This window comes from Lathamus discolor, chromosome 5 (assembly GCF_037157495.1).
Source record: "Lathamus discolor isolate bLatDis1 chromosome 5, bLatDis1.hap1, whole genome shotgun sequence".
Taxonomy (NCBI): Eukaryota; Metazoa; Chordata; class Aves; order Psittaciformes; family Psittacidae; genus Lathamus; species Lathamus discolor.
In genome coordinates, this window is record NC_088888.1 from 45,503,217 (window position 1) to 45,526,539 (window position 23,323).

General features: G+C 41.5%; 1 long non-coding RNA gene across 1 annotated transcript; it reads right to left on the reverse strand.

The window, feature by feature from the left end:
* Nucleotides 1-2,714: 2,714 nt before the first annotated feature.
* LOC136014309 (uncharacterized) lies at nt 2,715-23,068 on the reverse strand. The gene is made up of 4 exons (XR_010612622.1): nt 22,895-23,068; nt 22,042-22,158; nt 5,794-5,972; nt 2,715-4,133 (listed from the first exon to the last, which is right to left on the reverse strand). It is a non-coding gene; the product is annotated as an uncharacterized LOC136014309 (long non-coding RNA).
* Nucleotides 23,069-23,323: the final 255 nt, after the last annotated feature.

A 23,323-nucleotide genomic window follows, 5' to 3' on the forward strand; every position in this document is an offset into this window, starting at 1 on the left:
TATTAAACCATATCTTCCCATTACACCAGCAGTACTTTTCCATCACCTTTAATTATGTCAGATGCAGCATGTGGTTCAAGCTCACCTCCATTTACCTGATGCATTACTGTCATTTTGAAGGGCAGATGTTCTTACATCCCATGCTTCAACACGCTCAGCTCTTTTCTATTGCTTTACACAGACGTGGCTTCAACAAGAGGTACCGCTTGCATGTGACACACTGACTGGATCTGTACTCCACACCGCCACATGCACAGATGCTTCCCTTAAACTACTGCAGTTTGTCACCATTCTGCTCCAACACATTCACTGTACATTGGTTTTACGGCTCTACTTGGGATTGCTATTGCAATATTCTGGAGTATTTATCTGGGGTTTTTTGTAAGGGAAATGCTCATCATGTATTGCTATCTGGAGACCAGCAATTCCAGTTCATAAGCTTTCAAACTTGTTTTCATTCTGTAATGGAGTGGAAAGCCCATCTTTTGAGAGGCTTCACAGGCTCATATTTTGCAAAATTCTTGACTTGCAGAATAAAGAAAACCCTAGACTCTGGCTTAGAAAAATGGAGGGGTTTTTTACCCTGGAGAGACAAGGAGTCTTGGCCCTCAAAAGTGCTCTTCTTCACACCTTCCTTTAAATGGACACCCCTCAGTGAAGCATTTCTGGGAGAAGGAAAAAGCACATTGATAAAAATCCAAGTAAGATCCAGCCATTTCTCCTCATGCTTTTTACACTGAATCTCCAGACCCCAGCCCTTCAAAATGCCCTTGAAAATATGTTAACCATAGAGTGTGCTTTTCAGCCTCCTTATTTTGCTCTCCACCATGAGCAACTGGTCAAGCAGGCAATAGTAGAAGGCATGGAAGTAACATAAATCTTTAAGAGACCTGATAAAACTTTTAAGGCAGCTCCTACCTCCCCTGACCAGCAAAAGGTGTGATGCAGGATGCATGGTTGCTCTGGTAACGTTACACCATCCCTCCAGTGACTGTAGTGGCAAGGTGTCAACACAGCATGCCTCGGTGGCTTCACCATCCTCAGATGCAGACAGGGAGAGGGCAATATTTCCTCCATTAATTCTCACCTCTCCTGACGCAAGTACCCTCTGGGGGTATGCACAGCTCAAAGGCTGTCTCTTCACTTCTTCCTCCAAGAGCAAAGGAAATACTTTTTTTCTCAGACCTCTAAAGAAAGTTTACACCTTTATTTCTGAAACACCAAGGGAGGAAGGCTCTAAATAATACATTTCCAAAGTGCTTGTGAGCAAGTGGCAGGGATGGATGAACTCATTTGAACCGCAGAGCATTTGGAAAAGTAGCATTCAAACAGCACACCTGAAGCCAGCTGTGAAGTTGCTGCGTCGCTACATAAAAGCCACTAAAGAGCATGTGAGGTGCCTCAAGAAGGGAACTGAGATCACTGACAACTGATCATGGTGCCAAAACTCCAGTGCCCAGTGACAGACACAACTGGCAGAGGGATAGTGGCAACAGCTGCCTTCTCCTTGCCCCTTCTTGAAAATGAGGAAGAAAATAGTTTGTTTAAAGGAATCAGGAGCACAACAGCCTTTTAACCAGTCATTGGCAAGCAATTAATGAGCTATAGGTAATGTATTTTGATTAACTTGAAGAGAAAGTAACAACACGCGGAGGATAGTTGCCAGTTTTGCAACAGAACTGTTTTATTTATATTTGCAGTAACGACCTGAAGAAGACTACCCACAGTATTTTTCCTTTTTACCAATTCCAAACAAAGATGCAGTGTTTGTGAGTCCAGGCACAGACTGAGAAGACAGATTAAAGATTAGTGAAGCTAGTGTTACCTTGCTTATAGATGGGAAACTAAAAGACCTTCTCACATGACTATATGAGAGGAAACAAGATCCCTCACAATATATGCTCCCAGGCTAGAATCTGAAGCTTATGTTTTCAGAAGTCCTTGGGACTTCATAGCCTGTTCAGGCATAAGAGGAGACAATTAACTGAGCAAACATCCTTCCTTATTTTTCTCTGTGGGAATGCTTGGTGCTAAACACTCTGAAATGATACCTTTAATACTCTGATTTCAGAGCATTTACACCCTGTGGGAGTTTTGGCCTCTGACTGTGTCAACTCTAACTGTAGTGGATGGAAAACTGAATGAGTTGTAATTGCTTTTATCAACTGGACAGCAGAAACAGATGGATGAAAAAATATCACAGATGACCTTCATCAGAATATGTCAGCTTTGCAGCATTCTGGGACTATACGGACTTCTCTGGGACCATATGTGTCTTTTACAGACCCACAGGGCAATGCAAGTATAATGTGGTTCAAACGTTTGAGGCTGATCCTGTATGTAAAAGAGAAACTGAATAGAAAAAGTCAATTCTCTTTCAGAATCATACTGAATATACCAGAGCATATGCAGTTTGAGCATAACAATGCCAACAAAACCATCCAGATCTGTTTCCTTGTCCCTGAAAGTTAATCTGTTGCTACACTGAATGTTATCACCACAGATGGAAAAATTCAGCATCTGACATTACTTTGGAGTGAGGTTTCTCTATAATTTTCAGAAGAAATCCCACTCTACATGATCAAATGCCTTTCTATTGAGGTTGAGGTTATTAATACTCTTTTGACGTTTGTATTTTGCTTTGATTAAAGCAATTAAATTAATTTCCTTATATCAGAAAATATAAAAAACTGTTACCAGCTTCAATATCCACCTCAGCTTTGTCGTATTGCAGATTATATTTATACAGGTACTCTGGCAAAAAAAAAACACCTTGAAGGATTGGCCTTACAAATCTTTAAATAGGTAAGTAACCTGAGAGATACGAAACACTAACAAAGTCCTATTTCACATTGCTAGTAGTTGCTTTCTGCTTCTGGCCATTGTACATTTTTCTTAGATGAATGCCATCATTTCTTTATACGTGAAATATTTTTAAAAGAGAGATGCTTGAGACAGTTATTATAAATAACACAATTAATTTTTAGTTAGGTGAAGTTAAGGCAGAAAAATTGTCCTTAATATCTGAAGAACATTCAGAAAATGTTTACTGGCAATTCTGGAGGTAAAATAATGGGACTTTGGGGGTTTTATTCTCCATTTGCTACTCTACCTTAAATGTTCTTTAGAATTAAAAATTCAGTATCTTTCATGCCTTCTTAAAAGCTAAACAAGATACAGTCTTTAGGATGAGTCCTTTATAACTACTGTTACCATTTGGGAAGCAGTAGCTTTCCAGTTTTGTTTTGAGACTTTTCCAGGAGACTATTTTCTCTAAATTCTGTTATAATTACTTTCCACTAATTTTGTTTCACCTGATAGTAACCAATAACTTGGCTTAGCTTTGCAGCTTAAAAATTTGGAGGGTCTTCTTTTCATAATATGTTTTTTAAATCATTCCCTTCCCACTTCCAGTCTGACTACCTGAAAATGATCATCTCAAGACCACGAGTATGTCTAGAAACTGAATTTCACTATTCTTACCACAGATTTCTTAACACTATTTTAACATGGAAAAGTTTGTTTTTCACTATTGTTTCATGGCAGCTTTGCATAAGTACTACAAGGAATAATTAGAACTACAAACTAATGTGTTATAATAATTTAGTAAGTTTAAATTCCACACAGCATTGGTCAGAGTCTATACAAAGAAGATCTTTCCAGCATTTAAAATTATATTTAGAATGAGTGAAAAATATTCCAACAATCAATCAAAGAAGGGCAATATACAGAGACTAAACATCTTAGATAGTAGTTACAAGCACAAGAAAAAAGGGTTTAGCAGAGATTTCGATAATGTCAAACTCCAGTTATGTGACCACAAAACAAGAGCACGTCTCAGAAGATCTTATGTATACAAAGCAAAGGTTTATCTGTAATTGAAATATATTCCGGAGTGGAAGGACTAGACATTACCATGCATTTTTTATTTTCTTTTAATGGGGAAGATGACTATGTGCATGTGGAAGGTGCACAATTTCATGGTTTTTTCCACGTGAGGAAAATGCTGGCAGGGAGGACTTCTTGGTCCTCCCCTCTTTTCTTGAGGGAAATCAATGGCAGCCATGAAAACCAGGTGGAAGCCGCTCTTGATTAATGTGGTGGAGATCAGGACTAATTCACTGGCTTTGTCCCTGTGAGAACAGAATCAGCAATGAGCATTTGAAAGCTGTCTATACTAGGGAAGGCCTACGGAAACATTTCACAGGTGCATTTTCAGGGACAAGGAATGAAATTGGTTTTAATAAAGCCAAGAAAAAAAGGTTTTAATAGGACTTTAGTGATGCATAAGACTTTAGCAGTCCTCTGCCCAAGGGTAACTTTCTCTCTATATGCAGTACCCTGTCACCAGGCTAGGTTTTAATTACATGAGCCATGGGCAAAACTAAGTCTGCCTTCTAATATCATTTTGATGTGGTATTCCCTGTATCTCTAGGAAATTAAGGTTCCTGCTATGCTTACCCTCTCTTGAGCATTAAATGGCATGTGTCAATTGCCAAAGACAAGAGATATGCTCTATACTGGTAGTGGAAAAAAAGCTGACTTCCCCCCATTTCAGCAAATTATTTGAATCCCCTGTGCACCTCCAGTAACAATCAGAGATAAAACCTACCACTTGTGCCATGGCAATTAAAAGGCATTAACCCCAAGACAGACCAGATACCAGTTGCCAAAATCCCCTCCTATTAATTAGTGCAGCTTAGTTCTTAGTTCAGATTTCCAGTTCTTTTCTGGAAAAAAAAAACAACTGCAATACCACAGCATGGAATGAATTTGCTCCTGCAGCTGCAGCACTCACATCTGTTGTGAACTCTCTGCCTCCTAGTTCAGAGTCACACCACCACAGCTCTCTGAAATGACCAGATATAATTGGGTTCAGTGGAGTTCAAAGCTATACTCCAGCTTCCTCATATCAAAGTCCATTGATTCAGTGGCAGCCAAAGCACACTGAAATGCTGTGAGAGTGGGAGGGAGTTATGAACAGAGCACGTTCAGGTCTGTCCCGTTAGATGCCAGGATGCGGTACACAAACAGCTTTTGGTTGAGTTTTCAAGAACTCAGGTGTGGTCCCTGGAGAAGACTTTATCTTCTCCAATTTCTGCAAAACATATCTCACTTTTGCTAATGTACTTCACTTATTTCATGGCTTGATACTTCTGAGACTCATTTACTTTTTTTTTTTTTTTAATGTCAGGACTTTCTCCTGAGATTGTTCATTCATTTTATTTATTTTCTTGGACATGATTTAATAAACCATCCCTGAAGAATTTGCTGCTATTAACTTTGTCGAACAGTAGCTCAAGTGAGAGTTAAAGGCAAATGATCTAAAAGAAAGTAATGGGCCAAAGCACCCCCAGGGTATTAATCTGCCCCAAAATTCATTTCAATAATTCTTTTCCATGAAGACAAAAAAAAAAAAAAAAGTAAAGGAAAGAGAAAGAAAGTTCTGTTGGTGGTGGTGTGAGATCATAAAGCACAAATATAGACAAGCATAGCAGCATACTTTTGCCTAGATAGTCAAGATACTTAAACCTTCACCCACATTCTTGCTTGATCTTTATGCTTTGTCCATTCATACCTCATATACCCTCCTGTGGGCTCCAGGCCAGCAATAACAACTGCCCAGCTCCATTATCATGGGTTGATCATTTGGCTCCCATTGCTTTCAGTAGCATCTCCCAGCTTATGGACACCTGCGTTAATGTTCACTAGCAATCTTATTCTGGAAAGAAGACCTATTTTCTGCCCCTACTAAAGCTAAGGAAGCTGTAAGTGGCAGTGTAGCTAACTCACCTTGTATGGTCTTCAGAGAAGGATATTAAAAGCATACTATATAATGTAACACATTCACATAATCTTGGTCATCCTCCAGGCTGTAATTGCAAATTAATTTCCGATGAACAGAACGTGATGAAGGGTCTGAGTGCCCAGAAGTCCATCTGGTTTTCTCCAAATACACCAGCTGTACACAACTGAGAATGCATATCTATTAGTTCGGTGCACATAATTCCAAACAGTACCATTTCATACAAAACATTGCTTTTTTCCACAAATCCTGCCTCACCAGCAACTGTGCCCTTTCTTAAAAGCACTGGTTACACAGACTCATATACAGACAAAGAATGTAACAGTCACTGCTGATGCTGCATATAACTCGCTGTTTTTATGCATTTTATGTGTCTGTTCCTGACACAAGCAGACCCAGTCATTTGGTCATTTGTTTGGTTTTGAATATTTCAGCATTTAAAAAAAGGAAATAAAAAGGAGCCCTTCAAATCAAAACTTCCCAATACACTGCAAGTTAAAGCAAAGTCAATCTGCTATTTCTTTAATGTCACATTCATGGTATCTTGTATTCTGCAAAGTTGCGGTGGAGAGCCACACTGGGCAGCAATATCTACCCAGTAACTGGAGATTTTGCATGAACTACAAAGCCACATGTGCAAAAAAATTTATCCAGTCTTTTATGGCATTATTTCTGGTCTTTCAGTTAGGCTGGATGTCTTAGCTCAGGGTTCAGTGCTTTACGTTAAATAGTTGGGTATGGACATTAATTCTTTTTTATTTCAGAAATGGTTTGGTTTGGTTTTTTTTCAATATTTGATAAGAATTAAGACACCTGTTTCAACACTTTCAGCTGAACGTGAGAGAGTTTCATGTGGTTCTGTGGGAGTCAGAAGTATCTTTTTAGTTATATGTCTCCTCTAGGATGCTTATAAGTGTTCCTAATGAAAACTCTTTTTATCTGGCATGCAACAAGGAGCACAGTATTAAACCCCACTGAAATCAGATGGAGGATCTTCAATAATACATATTAGTTTTGAACCGGGTCACCTACCAAGTGCTATGAGGATTTCCCCATGCCAGTACAGATGGGCCATTTTTATAGTTTTTCTCTGCAGTAAATTATAAGAAAAAGAATCTTAAAAAATGTTCTCAGTCAGCCTGAAATAATTTGTCAGCAGTATAGAAGGAAAGAAATAGGAAGTCTGACCAACAGAAGTGTTGGGTGAACTGGCATTGCCATCTTAGAAAGAGTCCAAACTCATGTTCAAACTCCTCCGTCTCACATTCGGTGTCAAGCAGGTTATTCACTGCAGGTCTCCTGGGAGAATACTCTAACCAGCCAAAAATGCAATGACGTTATTTGTGTAGCTACTGGGTAAAAAAGGAGTGAAAACATTGTGTGTGAAAGGAAATGCTTCTTCTGAGACACAATTATTTTTTCCTTTTTTTTTTTATTTTGCTGAAGAAAAAGACTGCTTAGAGTTGAACTGATTTTTTTTGTATTCTCTGCTCAGTAACCCAACCAAAAAAAAATCTATTATTTCTGCTGTGCTACTTCTAACCTTTCCATTTCGTTCAAACTAGGTTTACACAATTTGCTTTCTAAAGAGCAATGGCATCAGGATCTGTATAACAGCCAGGGTCAAAATTTCACTATTTTTGAATACACCTACAATACACACAGATTTGCATAATAGGCCCTAATGCCTCCTTCAGAATCATTATGGTCTATTGAGTAAATAATGTGTCTATTGAAAATGGCTGAAATACCCATTTAGTTGATAGACTCTATTGACTCCTAATAAGAAGCTATTAGAGTTGAATAAATATTATGCATTTTAAAACTTGCCTAAATATATTCCATTTCCACATATTTTCATATTTACACAATGGACTGTAAAGAACATGTTGTATCTGCTCACAGACAGCTCCAAGCAAGAGCTTCCCTTTTTGTAGGGCTTTTTCTTAATTTTGCAGGTGTTAAGGTAGGTTGTACTTGGGTGGTTCTTTTGTTTTTGATGAGACCTACGTGGGGGAACAAAATCAAAACAAGAAAGAAAATTAAGCTACATGAGTTGGTACTTAAATAAAATTAAGCTTATGTTTTCAAAGAGCATAGGATTTAGACATGCTCTCTTGAGCTTATATGTAGGATAGCACAAGACATTCTTTACAGTCAATGGTTTAAATATGCAAATACACAGAAAAGAATGAGTGTAGTTAGGCAATGTGTAAAATGCATGTTTGTATTTACTCAGCCTTAAATGTTTTCTTGAGAGCAGAAAGAATCTCTCAAGTTAAAGCATACTTTCATCATTATCCACATATACGATTTTTTGCTAAGCCATAGCAATTCTGAAGCAACCATAAGTAGCTTTGCCTGTTCAGCATAAAGATTTCAGACTCCAGATGTGCCTTACACTGTCTTGTGTCTCAGAGTTTCAGATCTCTGATCCTTAATTGCACATTTTCATACTCCATTTGCTGCCACATGGACACATAAAATAGCCAGGCTCAAATATGGTACAGAAGTGTCTCCCGGATGTGCTTAGTTCAAGTGAAAGCAAGCCAGGGAAGTGACTGCTGCTGTTCTGCTCAAGCAGACAGTTTAACTGCTTACAAAGAGAAAGTGTCTCCTTCCTTTCCCTCTTTGAGGTCTGAACAGGTACAGGCAGTGAAAGAAGTTATCACTTTATGCATTTTCACACCGGCTGACTCCATGTTCTCCAGCCACCACAGACTCTATGTTTGCTGTTCTGTTACTGCTTTTGAATAGTTCACATCATTGTGCATATTCCTGGATCTCATCAGCTTCTAGAAGACTGTCAGGAAAACATACCAGCAGTTTGCACCAGAAGTCAAAGCGGGAGTCTGTTTTTCATGGCCCATATAAGCCCTGCAGCAGTTTTGCACAACTGCACATGAGGGCTGTGCACGGACCTGCAGTTTGTTTCCAGAGGTCGAGCTTAGTCACTCACAGGTCTGACCCCGTAGTCACTGATTGTGTCTACTGTACTATACTTCTTCACAGGCTCAGTTTTCCAAAAGGTTGCCTCGACTGTATATCACAGTGACAGTGTTATGCAAATTGTTTTCTCAGTTTATTTAATTTGATGTTGGCAAGAATGGAGGGTTAATGGCCTTGGCACAAACACATCTTGCTGCTATTTTCCAGTCAGTTCCTTGAATATCTGAACACTAGAAAGTCTTCTTCAGTCTCATAATGGCAGACAAACATGAAAAAAGGTCTAATTTAGGTATTAGCCCTATCCCACTGTGGACTAAAGATGTTGAGATCTCCAAACTGTAACTAATTTGTCTCATGCTAGACATAACTCATTCTGGATACTTTACTTATCTCTTTCCTTTGTGGTTCACCACTATATTTCACAGTTTAGTCATCTGCACATGTTGCAGAATGTGTGGTCGATAGGCTGCCCCTTTTCTTTTCTCCCCTTCCTCTAGCCTCCTCATCACACTAGGTCCTTACTCAATGAGCAACAACCCATCAGTGGGGGAGAGAGGTCTTCCAGAGCACTGGCTGGTGAAGAAACCATGATGCAGAGATGATCTCTATATCCTCACATCCCATATGTGTTAAATAATTCTCCTCTCTCTGCCTGAAGGGTACTGAACTAACAGTGAGAATTACTCCTAACGAACTGGAAAAGTCTCTGCAAGATGCCTCTTAGCTTTGGAGGTGCAGCATGGTCCCACCTTTCACCTCCACCTCCAAATCACTTCTCTTCCCACAGCCACATTCCCCTGGCTGTCAGAAAGTCAGAGACAATAAGTTTATCCTGTGTCTTGTTAGGGGTAGATTATGGCTTAGTGTTTCACAGTTAGGACACTGAAGTCGGTCCTTTCTGATATTTCTAACTGACTGGTGAGAAGCAGAAGTTAGAGAATTGTATGAAAAACAACAAGCTAGGGGAGAGAACAGATAATTATGTTAACCTCTTTATTTTATATTTTAATTGTAGCAAATTTAAATATAAGTTCTCAGTGGTTTGCACAAGTAATTTTATTTCTGTCTCCATTGTCCCAGAATAAACTTGAAGAGACCATCTGATCACTAATTCTGGGTGCCTATTATTTGACTAAAAGATGATGATATTTTCAGTTTAAACTTCCATTGCTCTCCTTTTCCTGCCCACCACACAAAAAAAGTTGAAGCACTCCACACTTTCTATATCTCTGACTCCCAGGCAGCATTTGCTATAGTAGGAGCACTGGAAAGCATAGAAACCAAATAATGCTAATAGGGCAAACAGAATGTAATTGCTTATGTGTGCTGGCTATATCCTGAAACAAATTGTTTCTTAATGCTGAGGTCAGACAGGGTTTAATTAGGAGAAATACAATTGGTGTAAAATTTTGCAGCAGGCTGCTTGTTTGGTGTCATGCCAAGTCAACATCAAGCCTTTCCAAATGGAAATTTTCATTAGAGGCCATTGGCAGCCTGGTTAGGCTGAGTTTCAACTTTTTCGAGTCTCATGGTAACATGAACCTGAAACTCAGAGTATCTGCTTGCTAATAACAGGCTGTCCCTATTGCAACTGTTCTCACACATGCACACAGCTTCTACATATGTCGTAACTTGTGTGCTCAAGTTCTACAATGGCTACTTTCTTCTGGCCTGAAGCTGTCAAGATCTGCACGCAGATAGGACTTAACTTTAAGCTTTAAGCTTAAACTTTAGCTTTAAGATTAAAGAAAAATTATATTTCATTTTCCCATATTTTTTTTCATATCAAAGATAGAGAAAGAAGACTTTGAACTTCAGCAGAGGGAGGGAAATTTCCAAGCCCTTTTTGTTGAGTTGTGACCCTTTTTTGGTTTTTTTACCACTCCAAGCTATGTTCTCAAGGATTCTTACTCATGCTTGAAGTACTGATACTGATTTTTACAGTGATTATCACAGCCCCAGTACTCATGCTGCCAAGGTTAAAGTTGTACCAGCATTTTCTTTAGCGATCACGCTGTCCAAGAAAAAATATGTTTAATTTGAATGAGAAAATGTTCTTCAGGGTGAATTTTTTTTCCCCCTAATTTTCTGAGTTAAGCTGATGCTCATAAAACTAAGGGATGGCATTCTGGTATATAGCAAGCAGACACTGAAGGGTTCTTCTACTCCTTAAGCATACCTCAGTCTCACTTTGTGTCTTCTTGTAATTTGCATCCTGACGTGGAGAACAGCGAACAGCCCACAAAGGGAGTGAGACCTACTGCGTGTCACAGACCACGGGCTTTAAATTTGAGCTACCTGAAATACTCCAGAAAGTGGTGTCAGCAAAAGACAAGAGCATGGAGGATTTTTGGCTATTATGAAAGCTGGATGGGGTGATAGGCAAATTGGTAGAGAAGGAAGGAGGGCCTGTGAGCCAGACTGCCACTGCAAATAAGACCATCCAGCTTATAGGAGGGAGAAAATGCTGGGAAGAAAAGTGGCAGAGACCCAAGCAGATAGTCATTGTACAGCAATTTCTTAAAGTAAACAGAAGCCTTTTCATTTCAGTATCTTCCTGCCCTGCTTCAGACTATATCTGAATCAGCATTTACAGAACCACCTCCTCCTTGAAGGTGACATTTTATCTTCTTTGTGATTTTTTTAGCCAACTACCTGTGGTCAGTTCCCTATTTTCTCTCCTGCTTCTGCTCTCAGCATCTTTTGAGGGAGCAGCACATTCTGTACTATTTCCTCTCTGCTACCTGTGAGCTAGCTGAGGTGCATTGCCACCTCTGTCCTCCTTCCCCCCTGCCCCAATCCTGATGCATTTGTCTGTTGGATGAATCTTTATCCCTGGCCTGCTGTTATCTGCCTGGTTGCCGTTCATGTGCACAGCTCACAGCATCAGTGACAGCTAACTGTATTCTCCGTGGCTAGGTATGTGTGAGAAAAGAAGAAAAAAGAAAACCAGTGGTGGTGTGGTTCCTAATCTCCGCCCACATGCTGCAGTTAAGATCTAGTCTTTATAATAGGAATAAAAAAGAGCTAATCATGTTTGGCAAGACAAGAACAAAAACATGGGAATATCCACTGTACATGCACGATCTTTCACACAACAGTGCCTAGAACTATTTCTATTGTGAAAGTTACAAACAATCTCTTAGTAGAGATTTTGAGATTTAACCAGATTTTGTGGGATTTAGGGAGGGAATTAATCTATTAAATAGAATTATAAATTTTTTTTTATTATTTTTTGGGAGGGGCAATCAGCAAAGGATTTTGACATTACTAAAGGAGACTCCGCATATAGCATAGCATAGTATAGCGTAGCACAGCGTAGCATGAACTCAGTTGGAAAAGACCTCTAGATCATCAAGTTCAACCGTACCCCCGGCACTGCCATGTTCATCAAGAAACCATGTCACTAAGTGTCTCGTCTACATAGTTCTTGAACACTTCCAGGGACAGTGACTCCACCATTTCCCTGGAAAGTCTGTTCCAATGCCTGACCACCATTTTGGTGAAGAAATTTTTCTACTATCAAGTCTAATATGTGTGTTCATGTATGGTTTTGGAGGAGGAAGCAGAAGTGACATAGCTGCAGAAACATGTTAGCATTTCAGAGAGGGGAAAAAATATCTTCTGCTTTTTCTACAGGCTCTCAGACAGAAAGTGCGCTACAACAGTAAGTGCTAAGTGAAGAGCAAAGGGTCACTGTCTCACAACACGTATCGTTAAGTTCCAATGGTACCCAGGACAATGGGTTTATTTTCCATGAATGGGTCTAGCATGTCCTAGTAGAATAACAGGAAAGGGACAGAAATATAACAGAGGAGAAAAATATTCTCAAAGGTGAAAGTTTTTTAGCTGGGATATCTCATATTCTGCATGCTTCTGTTTCTGTATTTTTCTTTGTTTCTAAGGTGCAAATCTAGGGCATGTTTCATGGCGCTGACTGGCTATGAATTTTTTTCCCAATCACTGGCATTGACTTCTCTGTTGGCACAGATTTTATAGCTTCAGATCCCTGGCTGGGGGGACACAGACATGTCAAAAACGAAATGTGGATGGTGGGCCGTGCCTTGGCAGCCAAGAAGCTGCCTGCGTGGCTGCAGGAAAAAACACGTCAACTCAAAGATCACCTTCACAAACACCCTGGTAACCAGTGTGCTCCCCCACTCCCATACACCCTGATAACCAGTGTGCACCCCCACTCCCATAGAGTCCACTCCCCTTTAACTGTTCTGGGCTTGACTGGCTACTTGGCTTCCCCTTGGCAAAGGAAAGGAAGCATCACTTTCTCCTTCATCAGAGAAATAAACAGCAAGGTAACAGAGGCAGCATCTTGACTGACTTTGCTTGAAGTTTTGTTAATTTTGGGTTTAGAGTTTCTCGCTTTATTAAACACATTTTTATGCTTGTGTGACTACAGATGTATGTACTGGGATCTGGTTCTGGCACCGCCACAAACGATCGAGTGATGAGGTGGGGGCTGAAGAAGTAAATATAGTTTCTGCTGTGTGACCATCTCTCCTCTGTTTTTAAAACCTCCAACCTTTTCTTGAATTACCCTGTGGGTAGCTTAGTAACAGATATGATGGCCCATTCTTTAGCACACTTCTTAAAAAGCTAGAAAATATACTGCCATTCTAGAAGGAAATAAACAAAACTAATGAGCTCAAGGTGTTGTCATGGAAGTGTTACTTACAAGCATGGAAGGGACAGCTGCCCTTAACCGAGGTCTGCTGAACAGCCAGAGCATAAAGCAGTGCTCCCTGTCACGTAAAGCAGGGGGGCTGCATGCTCTGTAAATGCTGTTTGTACAGATGACGAGTCCCCTGTCAAAGCAGGTGATCAGTGGACCAGGGTCAGAGGCATTAACACACTCAAAGACACATTGCTGGATGATCACTTGTACTGGCCATTGCCATGCAGAAGGCACGTTAGACAGAAGCTTGGCAGAGCCGGGTAGCACTGAGACTCTGTATTTGCATGCAGTACAGGAAAGCATAAAGTGCTCATCTCCTGTTTAAAGGCAGCTACTGCTGCTTCAGTAGGAGCTTTGGCCTTTTCAGTGGAGAACCCAGGAGACAGGCTGTCAAAACAGAAGTCTCTTGTTCAAACTACCAAGCTTAGGAAGTAGGCATAGTGGAAAAAAAACCCAAAAAATAAAAATTAAAAAGGTTCAGATCAGTCAAACCAAAGAGAATTGTTGTTTCTTGGGTGGCTTTTTTTCTACACCCCCACCTCACCACCCTCCCCCCCCAACCCCTTCCTGAGGTTATTTAGTTATTTTTAGTTGGCTGGATGAAGAAGCAAGAAGTGTGGAATTCACTTGAGGCCTTGAAGACAAATTCATAATTCAGTTTTGCAAACAGAAAAACAAATAAAAGTTGACTTACGACGTGGAGGTTTTATATTTCCTCATTGTATTTCTCCTGCTTTGTACAAATCTTCCTGGAAATCTCTGTAGTAATTCTCACTAACTGCTGTGATGCCTTCTGTGCAGGGCAGAACTGTTCAACCACAGGGAATCCTTACATTTTCATCTGCTTTTTTTTCAATCGTGTCAAATTCCTTCACTTTAGTAATCCCCCTTATTCCCTCAGGAGCTGAGAGAAGATTTAATTGTTAAATTTGCATAGTAACTCAGCAAACAAACTCTCCATTCTCATGCAGACCTTTAGCCATTGCAGGATTCATTTTAGCTATAAATCACTTACTTCTCTATGTTCAGCCATGATGGTATTTCATACTCAGGAGGCTGGTACACAGAAATGATTGAAGGACAGTCCTTGTGGGGGTTTTTGCTTTTAGGGCTGCTCTTTTATGGTGTATCTTATTGCAAGATTATTTTGAAAATGGGGCTTTGCAAGTAGATTGTGTTTGCTCTTTCTCCACAACTATCCATGTGATAAAATAATCCTGCCATAAATGGCTTCTGATAGACCCATTGTAGATGTAGTTCTGATCATGAGAAATAACTTAAATCCTATTTAGTGCAATGAAGCACAGTAAATACAAAAGTACTTTCATTGTTCCTTTATTACAACAAAAATGGTTTGCTTTTAAAGATATTTTGCAAGTATTTGAGTTTGTATGTTTTCTGCAGGACATGGGAAAGGTGGGACAACTCTCTAGTTCTTCCAAGTTTCTAAATGCACTCCATTATACCCCATGCTAACATCTAGAGTCTTTCAAAATCATGACACAGACAGTGATAGAACAGACAACAGATAACATCACTCTTGCAGCTGGATTACTAGGCTTGGCTGTCCAGAGGTGTGCTGGCACAGTTCAGTGGGGCAGCTTTAGTATTTAAGATTTTTATGTCAAAACTGTCCACAGTTGCCTCTGCACCTCTACCTTGCTCTACTGAATCTCTTTCCTGTGACAAACCAGCTTGACAACCTACAATCTCACTAATGAAGAGGGAACTCCGCAGTCAGCAGGGAGAAGTGTTGTACCAGAGAGGCAGCAGCCTGGTTGAAGGTGTGTGGAGCTTCTACCTTTGATGGTGGCAAACTCAACAATTGCAAATGTCATTTCTCCATGAAATGAAGAGGTTGTGTAGCCTCCATCCTTCAAAATTTTCAAGACTGAACCACATGAAGTCCTGGGCAGCCTCGTCTGAGCTCACTGCAAACATTGGACTTGGCTACTAGGGGCTAACACACAAACTTGTCTTTCAACACGTCACTCACTGATACTCTTATTTCAGCGGGGCATTTCAAAGTATGTATGTCACTTCAGGAGAAAGCTCACAATGCTTCAGATCCAAATCACATTCTTTAGTTTTGCAATGTGTCAGACAAGCAGAGAAGCCTCCTGACAACATCCACTAATCTGCTTACTCAGAAATAAGTACAGAAATTCAGGACAATAACATAGCCTCCTCCATCAGCCCTGCTTAGTGCTGCAAGCACAGCCAAGCTGAGCATAATAGGAGGTGTCTGGCTGCATTGCTTCCCTTCCCACCCATCAATACTGGGCTGTATCTGCCTCTAAACACACCAAGTCCATCCCCACCTTTAGTTCAGACAAAGCCTGAATTAAACAAGAGGCAAATGCCTCTATCAGGGATCTGTAGTGATCTCCACTGAAGAGAGTCGTAATAAAGTACATTACACAGAAGACACTTGCTGACTTCCCTTTTGAAAAGAGTAACATCTGCACAAATTGCTTGCAGCAAATAATGTATCACAGGGATGAGTCTCCACTTGCTCCTAGTAATATATACCATCAAATGCCTGAATGAATGAATGAATGAATGAATGATTATTTTTGTATGAGATACAAACCTCATGCGTTAATTCCAAAATGTACTTTGTGAGTGTTAAATGCAGCTCACACAGAGGTTATGATAGGTATGTCTGACTCAGATGGCACTGTTCATTTTCAATTCCAAGGCTACTCAGCCATTTTTGCCAGGAACACTTGGACCTACCAATTTCAGGCTGCTTTAGATAAACGTGTTCTTGTGATTCTAAAACTTACATTCCATAAACATCAGTTCCTTTAAAAGATAAAGGAAATGTTGCAGAAATAGGATTGCAGAAAAAAAAAAAAAAAACCTGCAACTTGGGATCCATAAAATGTTGTAGGGAATTCCTCCTGCAGGGAAAACAGTTCAAATGTTCCACGACTCTCCCCCTCAAAATATACAATGTGATGCTGCTGCTTGTGACATAGTTTTTTGTGTATGGTGAATGCTCTATCTCACTCTCCAAATATTAGCATCTTAAGGCAGCACTGTTAAGTGATGTTGGAGAGTGATCTACCTGGTATCTCTCCTACAGCCAGCTATGTTTTCAGAGGGCTTCCAGAAATTCAAATGCTTTCAGTAACTTAAAAGTAATCCCTGATACACATACCTTGACATAGTTGTGGGAATCTTGTGTTCTTACAGTTTTGGACTGTGACAACTGCCCAACCCTAACCCCTGTCCATTTTGTTGTTGTTACTGGGGTGAGAGAAGAATTCAGTTCTGTATTGACTTTCCTCTAAACCCCTCCACTGGGTATCTTTAACTGGCAAAGAAAACAACAATTTATCTACTTTCTCCACACCAACTGTCTGCACTGAGTTTATCATGCAGAACTGTGTAACTACATTTATGCATTAAACAGTAGTCAGGAGAGATGCAAGTCTCTACTTAGCCTTGGAACATGTTGATAGCATCTGTAAGGCAAGCCATTACCCAGGAGTTATGAAATCAAACAGGGAATTTAATTGTTGAATTGGCTGTATGTCAGATTCTTGTTCCCAAGGTAGAGGAAAAAATGGGTGCTTTTCCTTCAGTTATGAGCCTATATGAGCTTAAGGTAGTAAACAAGAGCAATCTACCAGCTTTTCTGCCCACTGGGGAAGTGTACTTGGGACTATGAGAAAACTTAACTTTGGATGTCTGAGCAAGCATTTGCATGCACCACAACTCAGTAATAGGTGGGATCTTGCAAGTGATACAGCACAAGAATTCCACATCTTTTTCTCATAAAAGCCACATTAATTTATCAGCCCAGGGCTTTTCCAGCATATTGTCTTACCGATCTTGAAAGAGCCATCCTGGTGTTAGGGGAAGAGTTATCTGGGTGATAATAAGTGCTGAGACCCCTGAACAGCATAAAGAAATCTGACAACTGTATTAACATTCAGCTGAAATCCCTTCATGAAGCTAATTTTCCCTCCACTCATCTTTTGAACTCCAAGAGAAACATAAGCCCTGACTCAAGCAATGCGGAGTGTTTGCTCTGGCACCCAAGCCAGCAGATGTGACTACTTGGCATCCCTTCCCGAGACTTGAACCTCATGGTATGTCTATGCCAAATGTATCCACATTATGCAAGAGTAATGGAAATTCGCCAGGCAGAGCAATGCTATGTTTTCCCGGATAAATGTTGCTCAGTTTAATTTTAAGGAACTAACTGATAAAAGCCTCAGTGATTACCTTGTTTGCCTAACTGTCTTCATTCCATGAGAAGCAGTACTTTTGCTGGCACAGAGAATATATATGAAACACAGGAACAAAAGAGGCCCTTGGTGAAAGGTGAAGCACCCATCTGAGAAAAAAAAACGGTTTCTTTCCTCTTTGGAAGATAAGTTGGCTGCACTAAGGACCCCTACAAATATAGTTTGCCATCTGACATGGTTCAAGTGACTTGAGCTGCATGGTCACATTGAGCTGTTAATTTCATTTTTGTCTTTTCTCCAATTCCAGGCAAAACTCACCATGGGAAAATGCTGGTGACAAAGGTCATTTGCCTTTTGCAGCACCTGGAAGGCGAGACAAAAATGCAGCAACTCATGCTACACAATATTTACAGAATATAAGGAAGTAGAAATTGAAAGGTATTTTGGACTAACGAGTGCATGGGATTAGCCAACTAGAACACACGCATTAAAACAAAGAATTATCTTGATTGTCACCACTCTGTCCTTCATTTAAACCATGTATTAGTTGCCTACAGCAGTGGTACCAGTTCAAGACTTTTTATTTCATATTTGCCCAGTTCACCTGACAATATAGTTCAATTTCTGGCCGCTGCCTCTGATCACTAACAGAACTCCTAAAAATAGTAAGCATGATTTCTTACCTTCAACAGCCAAAGGCACTTGCCACAACTGGACTCAATTGTACTCAACATGCTCGTGACATTCACACACAGGGCAGTCCATATCATGCAAAGAAGGATCTATGCAGGGAGCTCAGATTCAGCTCCGAAGTTGAGGAAAGCTGTAAATATTCTACAGAGCCTGTCTGAGGTGTAACAAAGCTTTTGTCACCAAACACAGCCTGACAGAATGGATGGAGCATGCAATGACTTTTGTTGCCAGATTTTTCACTCTACAGGGCAAAAACGCTATTGAAATTGGAGGAACACCTCAAGTAGTAGCAGGCTGCTACACTATTAGTGCAATTGATTACTCCAGCAAACAGCCAGAAGTAGCCATTACTTCCCAAGTTACTTCCACTGCAGTAATCAAGTTCTTGTTAACAAATCTCAGCCATGAAGCAAATCCAAGAGAAAATGGCTTCTAACTCTGGATTTCACCTTCAGGAGAAGAACTGAGAAAGAGACACAGAGAAGTGCAGAGCTCCCGCTCTTTGTTAGCCAGGGGCAGATGGTAAAAGGAACCATTTTCATAGCATTTTGAAAGTCTGTTTACAAACTGTTGGCCTACAAGAGGAAAATCTTGGAAACCATTCTCTGCAGATGTCTTACCTAACCACTGGTCTGACATGCAACAAGCCACATGTATCCTGCAAGGCTGCTGTGCAAAAAGGAGCATGGAAGACAAGCCAGGTGCTAATGTTCTCCAAAGCCCCATAGGAACAATAGCTACTGCACAGGGTGGATAGTTCACAGTGAATAACTCATCCAATTAAAATGTTCTCATTTTTTATCTGCATTGTTGCAAGTTCCTCAGTTATTAATTTGAAATCCTTGTCTAAGTAATTTGTTGTCCACAGCAATTCATTGCAAGATTAGCCAAAATAATGCTGAAACTCAGAATATGAGACAGAGATCAGACATTTGTTTTCTTTGATCAGCTAAATGAGACATTTTGAATCAAGTTTCTGTTTCAGTACGTATGTTTTTTAAACAGAAAATGGTCTTGTGAAAATACTGCGCAATATTTACTTAAATACTACTGTTTCAATAGCTGGTAGTAAATTTATTCAATGGACTATTTGGGAAAGTCAGCAGAAAAAAAACATGAATAATCAAACAAACCATTTAAACCATTTAAACACAGCATTATCCAAGGGTTAAGTAATGTTTGCCTACTCGCAAACACAGTTACCAGTTGCCTGCAGCAGACTGTACAGGACATACCTTCAAATCCAAGCTAAGAGAGTGGTTCACAGACAAAAGCTAAAGTAAGACTACTACTGCTTTCAAGCAAATTAGCAAAACTGAGCTTCTGAGCACAGAACAATTTCAGCTACTTAAGTGATTTTGGTTTGTGAAGCACAGAGGCCCAGCTAGGTATAAACCAGCAATGGTGAAATACAGGATGCCATATACCTTGACCACGCTCATCAGGAACAAAAGATCAGTGCTCCCAGCTCCACTGATAGACTAAGTTGCTTGTTTACCCGCTATAAACATTCGTCAGAAAAAAAAAGTAAGTTTTGCCAAGCTACTAAGCCCACTGTCAGCACATAATGACAAAATCTTATGCATAATAAAAGAATAGGGAAAATACATGTATAGTCTTAAGCTGTTCTATATTGTTTAATGGTTCAGTTGGTGTATTAAAAGGTATTTAAAGACATTATTTTGGTTAAGTCCAATCTCTACTCATCATTTATAAAACATTTAAGAGAATTAAAGTATTTCTTATACTACTTGTTATTCTTCCTGCCAAAGGGAAGAATGCTATGGAGATGCAAGTTATCCTGGGTGACAGGAATATGGAGTTAGGCAAGATACATGTTTCATTTTGCTAACGGATTACAAACCTTCCCTTTAGTTAGAAGCGTATGGATAAAGTAGATGCACACTGTCTTTGCTTTTTCACTGTAGTCCAACAGGATGCATTGTAAGTTATTCTTACTAAGTGTCAAAATGAGTCCAAGTGACAGATTATGTATTTGCTTACCTACATTTAACATTGGCACGTCTCCATTCAGTCACACTAGGGTAAATAAACTGAGGCTCTGGCTCCGTATTCCCCCTTGTTTGATCTCACTCTAGATCAGTGATGCCAAACCACCAGCACTGGCAAACAGAGATCTGGGCTGGCACCAATGACAATGAGCAAACAACACTTTCAAAACACTTTTGAAGCCAGATAGCAAAGAGCACCCTCCCTACTTCAAGGAGCTCATTGCTAGAAAGGCTTTCTGCTTTGAAATCCACAACTACCTCCTACACGTGACTGGAAGGGCCAACATGACATTTCTGTTCTGCAGCTCTCAAAAAAGAAATCCACTGTATTTATCTCAAACAGTGACATACAGGTGTTTCCTGCTGACCCAGTTGATCTAAAACTGTTTAAGAATGAACAAACCTAGATCAACAATACGCAAGAAGCAGACCTGAACCAGCTAAACCTTTCAGGTCAGCAACCTTCATTTCAAACCTTTCAGCTTTTACTGAAAGCAGGACTTCTTCTGGAGGACACGACAAAGCAAAAGCAAGATGCAAAAAACCAAAAGCACACTAAAACTAGGCAGGGCATGTGTGAGAAAAGGCAAGAGAAAAGGAAGGTATCTCATCTTTCTAAATCGTCTGCTAAGGGGGGTGTCCTGGATGTTGGTGGCACCTGTCCTGCTCTCAGGCATGAGGAGCAGTGGGCAGACCCTTCTGAGGCAGCACATGAAGGTGTGCTGTGCCTTGACCCCTAGTGCCTGACCCACTTGGGGCAAAGCTATGCTCGGCTCCCTCTCTCTAAAAGGAACAGTCCAGGCCCATGCCATGCTGCAGGTTGGGCTCTTCTTGAGCACAGCCACCGGCTGCTTCGCACCAGCTGGGAACCTGGGTGGGCCAGTCCTCACTCGCCACCCCAGAGGGGTTCAAAGAGGTATTGGGGGCCAAGACAGACAAAGCATCGCATTGCCCACAAGGCCAGAACACAGCACGGGCTGTATCTACTTTTCACCGTAACGCAGCAAAGAGGCTCTCCGTGCTGGGAGGCACTGGCATCCACACACGCACCCATTCCCTCCCCAGACCTCCACCCGCACTCACATCACAGAAACGCCCCGGGCTCTGCCAGCACCCCGACCCGCTCCGGGCCGGGCCGCGCTGCGCGCCGCCCCCACCAGAGGGCGTCACGACCCCGCGTTCGCTCGGGCGGCACACCCGCCCCGGCCCGCCACCTTCCGCCGTGCGCCGCCGCCGGCCTGCCCCGGCCGGGCCGCCCCTCCTACCCCCTCGCTGCGGTATTTCGCCCCCGTGCGAGCCCACGCCCTCCGGCGAGGCTTCCTCCCCCCAGCGCGGCACCTCCGCCCCTTAGCCTCCGCGGCTGGGGGAGCCTCGCTGCCGTCCCGGGCCCCGGAGCGTCGCCACCGGCAGCCCTTCCCTCCCTATCTCACCTTCCCCGCGGTCCCAAGCGGCAAGCGGCTGCTGCCCTCGGTGGCCGAGTTTACGCTCCTGCACAGTGTTTTGGACCCCAGCTGAGGTTGTACGCTGTTGGGCTGCGCTGTGCGCAGGCTTTTGGTCGGTGTGTGCATACACCCAACACCCCACCACACCACTGTGGTTTGGGTTGCGCAGGGAGGTTCTCCCTGGTATTTCCCAGATTAAGGGCTGGTACCCGCAGGGTTTGGTGGCTGGGAGGTTACCTCCAGTTACCTTGAGGAAACTGTCTTATAGAAGAGTTTTCTTCCAGCCCGCAGCCCACATTCTGCCTTCTGAGCAGCACTGGTTTTATTGTACGTGGGAGCCAGTGATCGGTGTAGTGGGGCACGGCTGAAAAAAAGGAGTTATCAATGTGAATAATCAGAGCTGATTCTTTCAAAGTTCGCACCCCACGAAGCTGCAGAGCAAAGCCAAGTGGATGAGAGGAGGGGTGTTTCGTAAGAATGAACTGGCTGTTGCAGAGCAGGCGGGGGGAAGAGTGATCCCCTCAAGACAGATAGCATTGCTAGATCATATTGGTAAGATTGCAAGTTACAAATACAACTGAAGCCAGAGCATTTGCCAAAGGGAAAACAAAAAACAAAACCAAAAAAAAAAAAAAGAAAAGAAAAAAAAAAAAGAAAAAAGAAAAAAGACAGGAAACAGATGCAAAACAGAAAGATGCCAGAATAAAATGTGTCCTAGGCCAGTGCTGGAACACACCGCAGTCCCTCACCATTCAGGATGATTTAAATGGATGGAAAATGGATTAAGGTCTAATCCAGCAGTTGCTCTGTTTGAATTAATCTCATAGGAGTCAGTCAGGATATGTATATTTAGAGAGGGGGAGAGAGAGAGAAAAGCAAGCAAGAAATTGGAGGATCAGGCCCTGAACGTCATCTGAAGAGACCTGAAATAGATCCTTGGCCCCACTGGTTTTAAAAGCTGATTATCTGACCCAAACCCGCCCAGATATTTCAAACAGAAAAGATGGCATTGCTAAATAGGCAGTTCTTCCTGAAATACCGAACCCCAAGTCTCCCTGCCAATTTTTGGCTGCAGCAGAGGCAGTAGCCATTTCACTCACACTGGCTGGGGCCCTCTCCATCATTGCAGCGCCTTCCTTGGCTGTGATCTTGCTTTCAGATGCCACTGATTTTCTGGGACAGTCTCAACTACAAGGAGACTCTCCCTGTGGGTCTTGGGTTTCCTGAGAGCCTGAGTGATTAAAGAAATTCTTCTTCCTTTTGAACTCAAAACATTTTCCAGAGCTGCCTTCTCTTGCCTGAGTAACACTATCAGTCTGAGGCAGGGCACTGAAATATCTACACCAGCACTGCCAAAAACAGCCTTGCATAATTCCAAGCAGTTATGCAGCCTTTAGTAAATCACCTAAGCACCAGCAAACTGCTTTAGGCAGTGCAGAAAAAGGCACATTCCAAATGCTGGGGACAAGGAGTACCCAGGGAGGCTTCTGTAGACAAACAGGAAGGGAAGACAAAGTACTAGCCCCAGC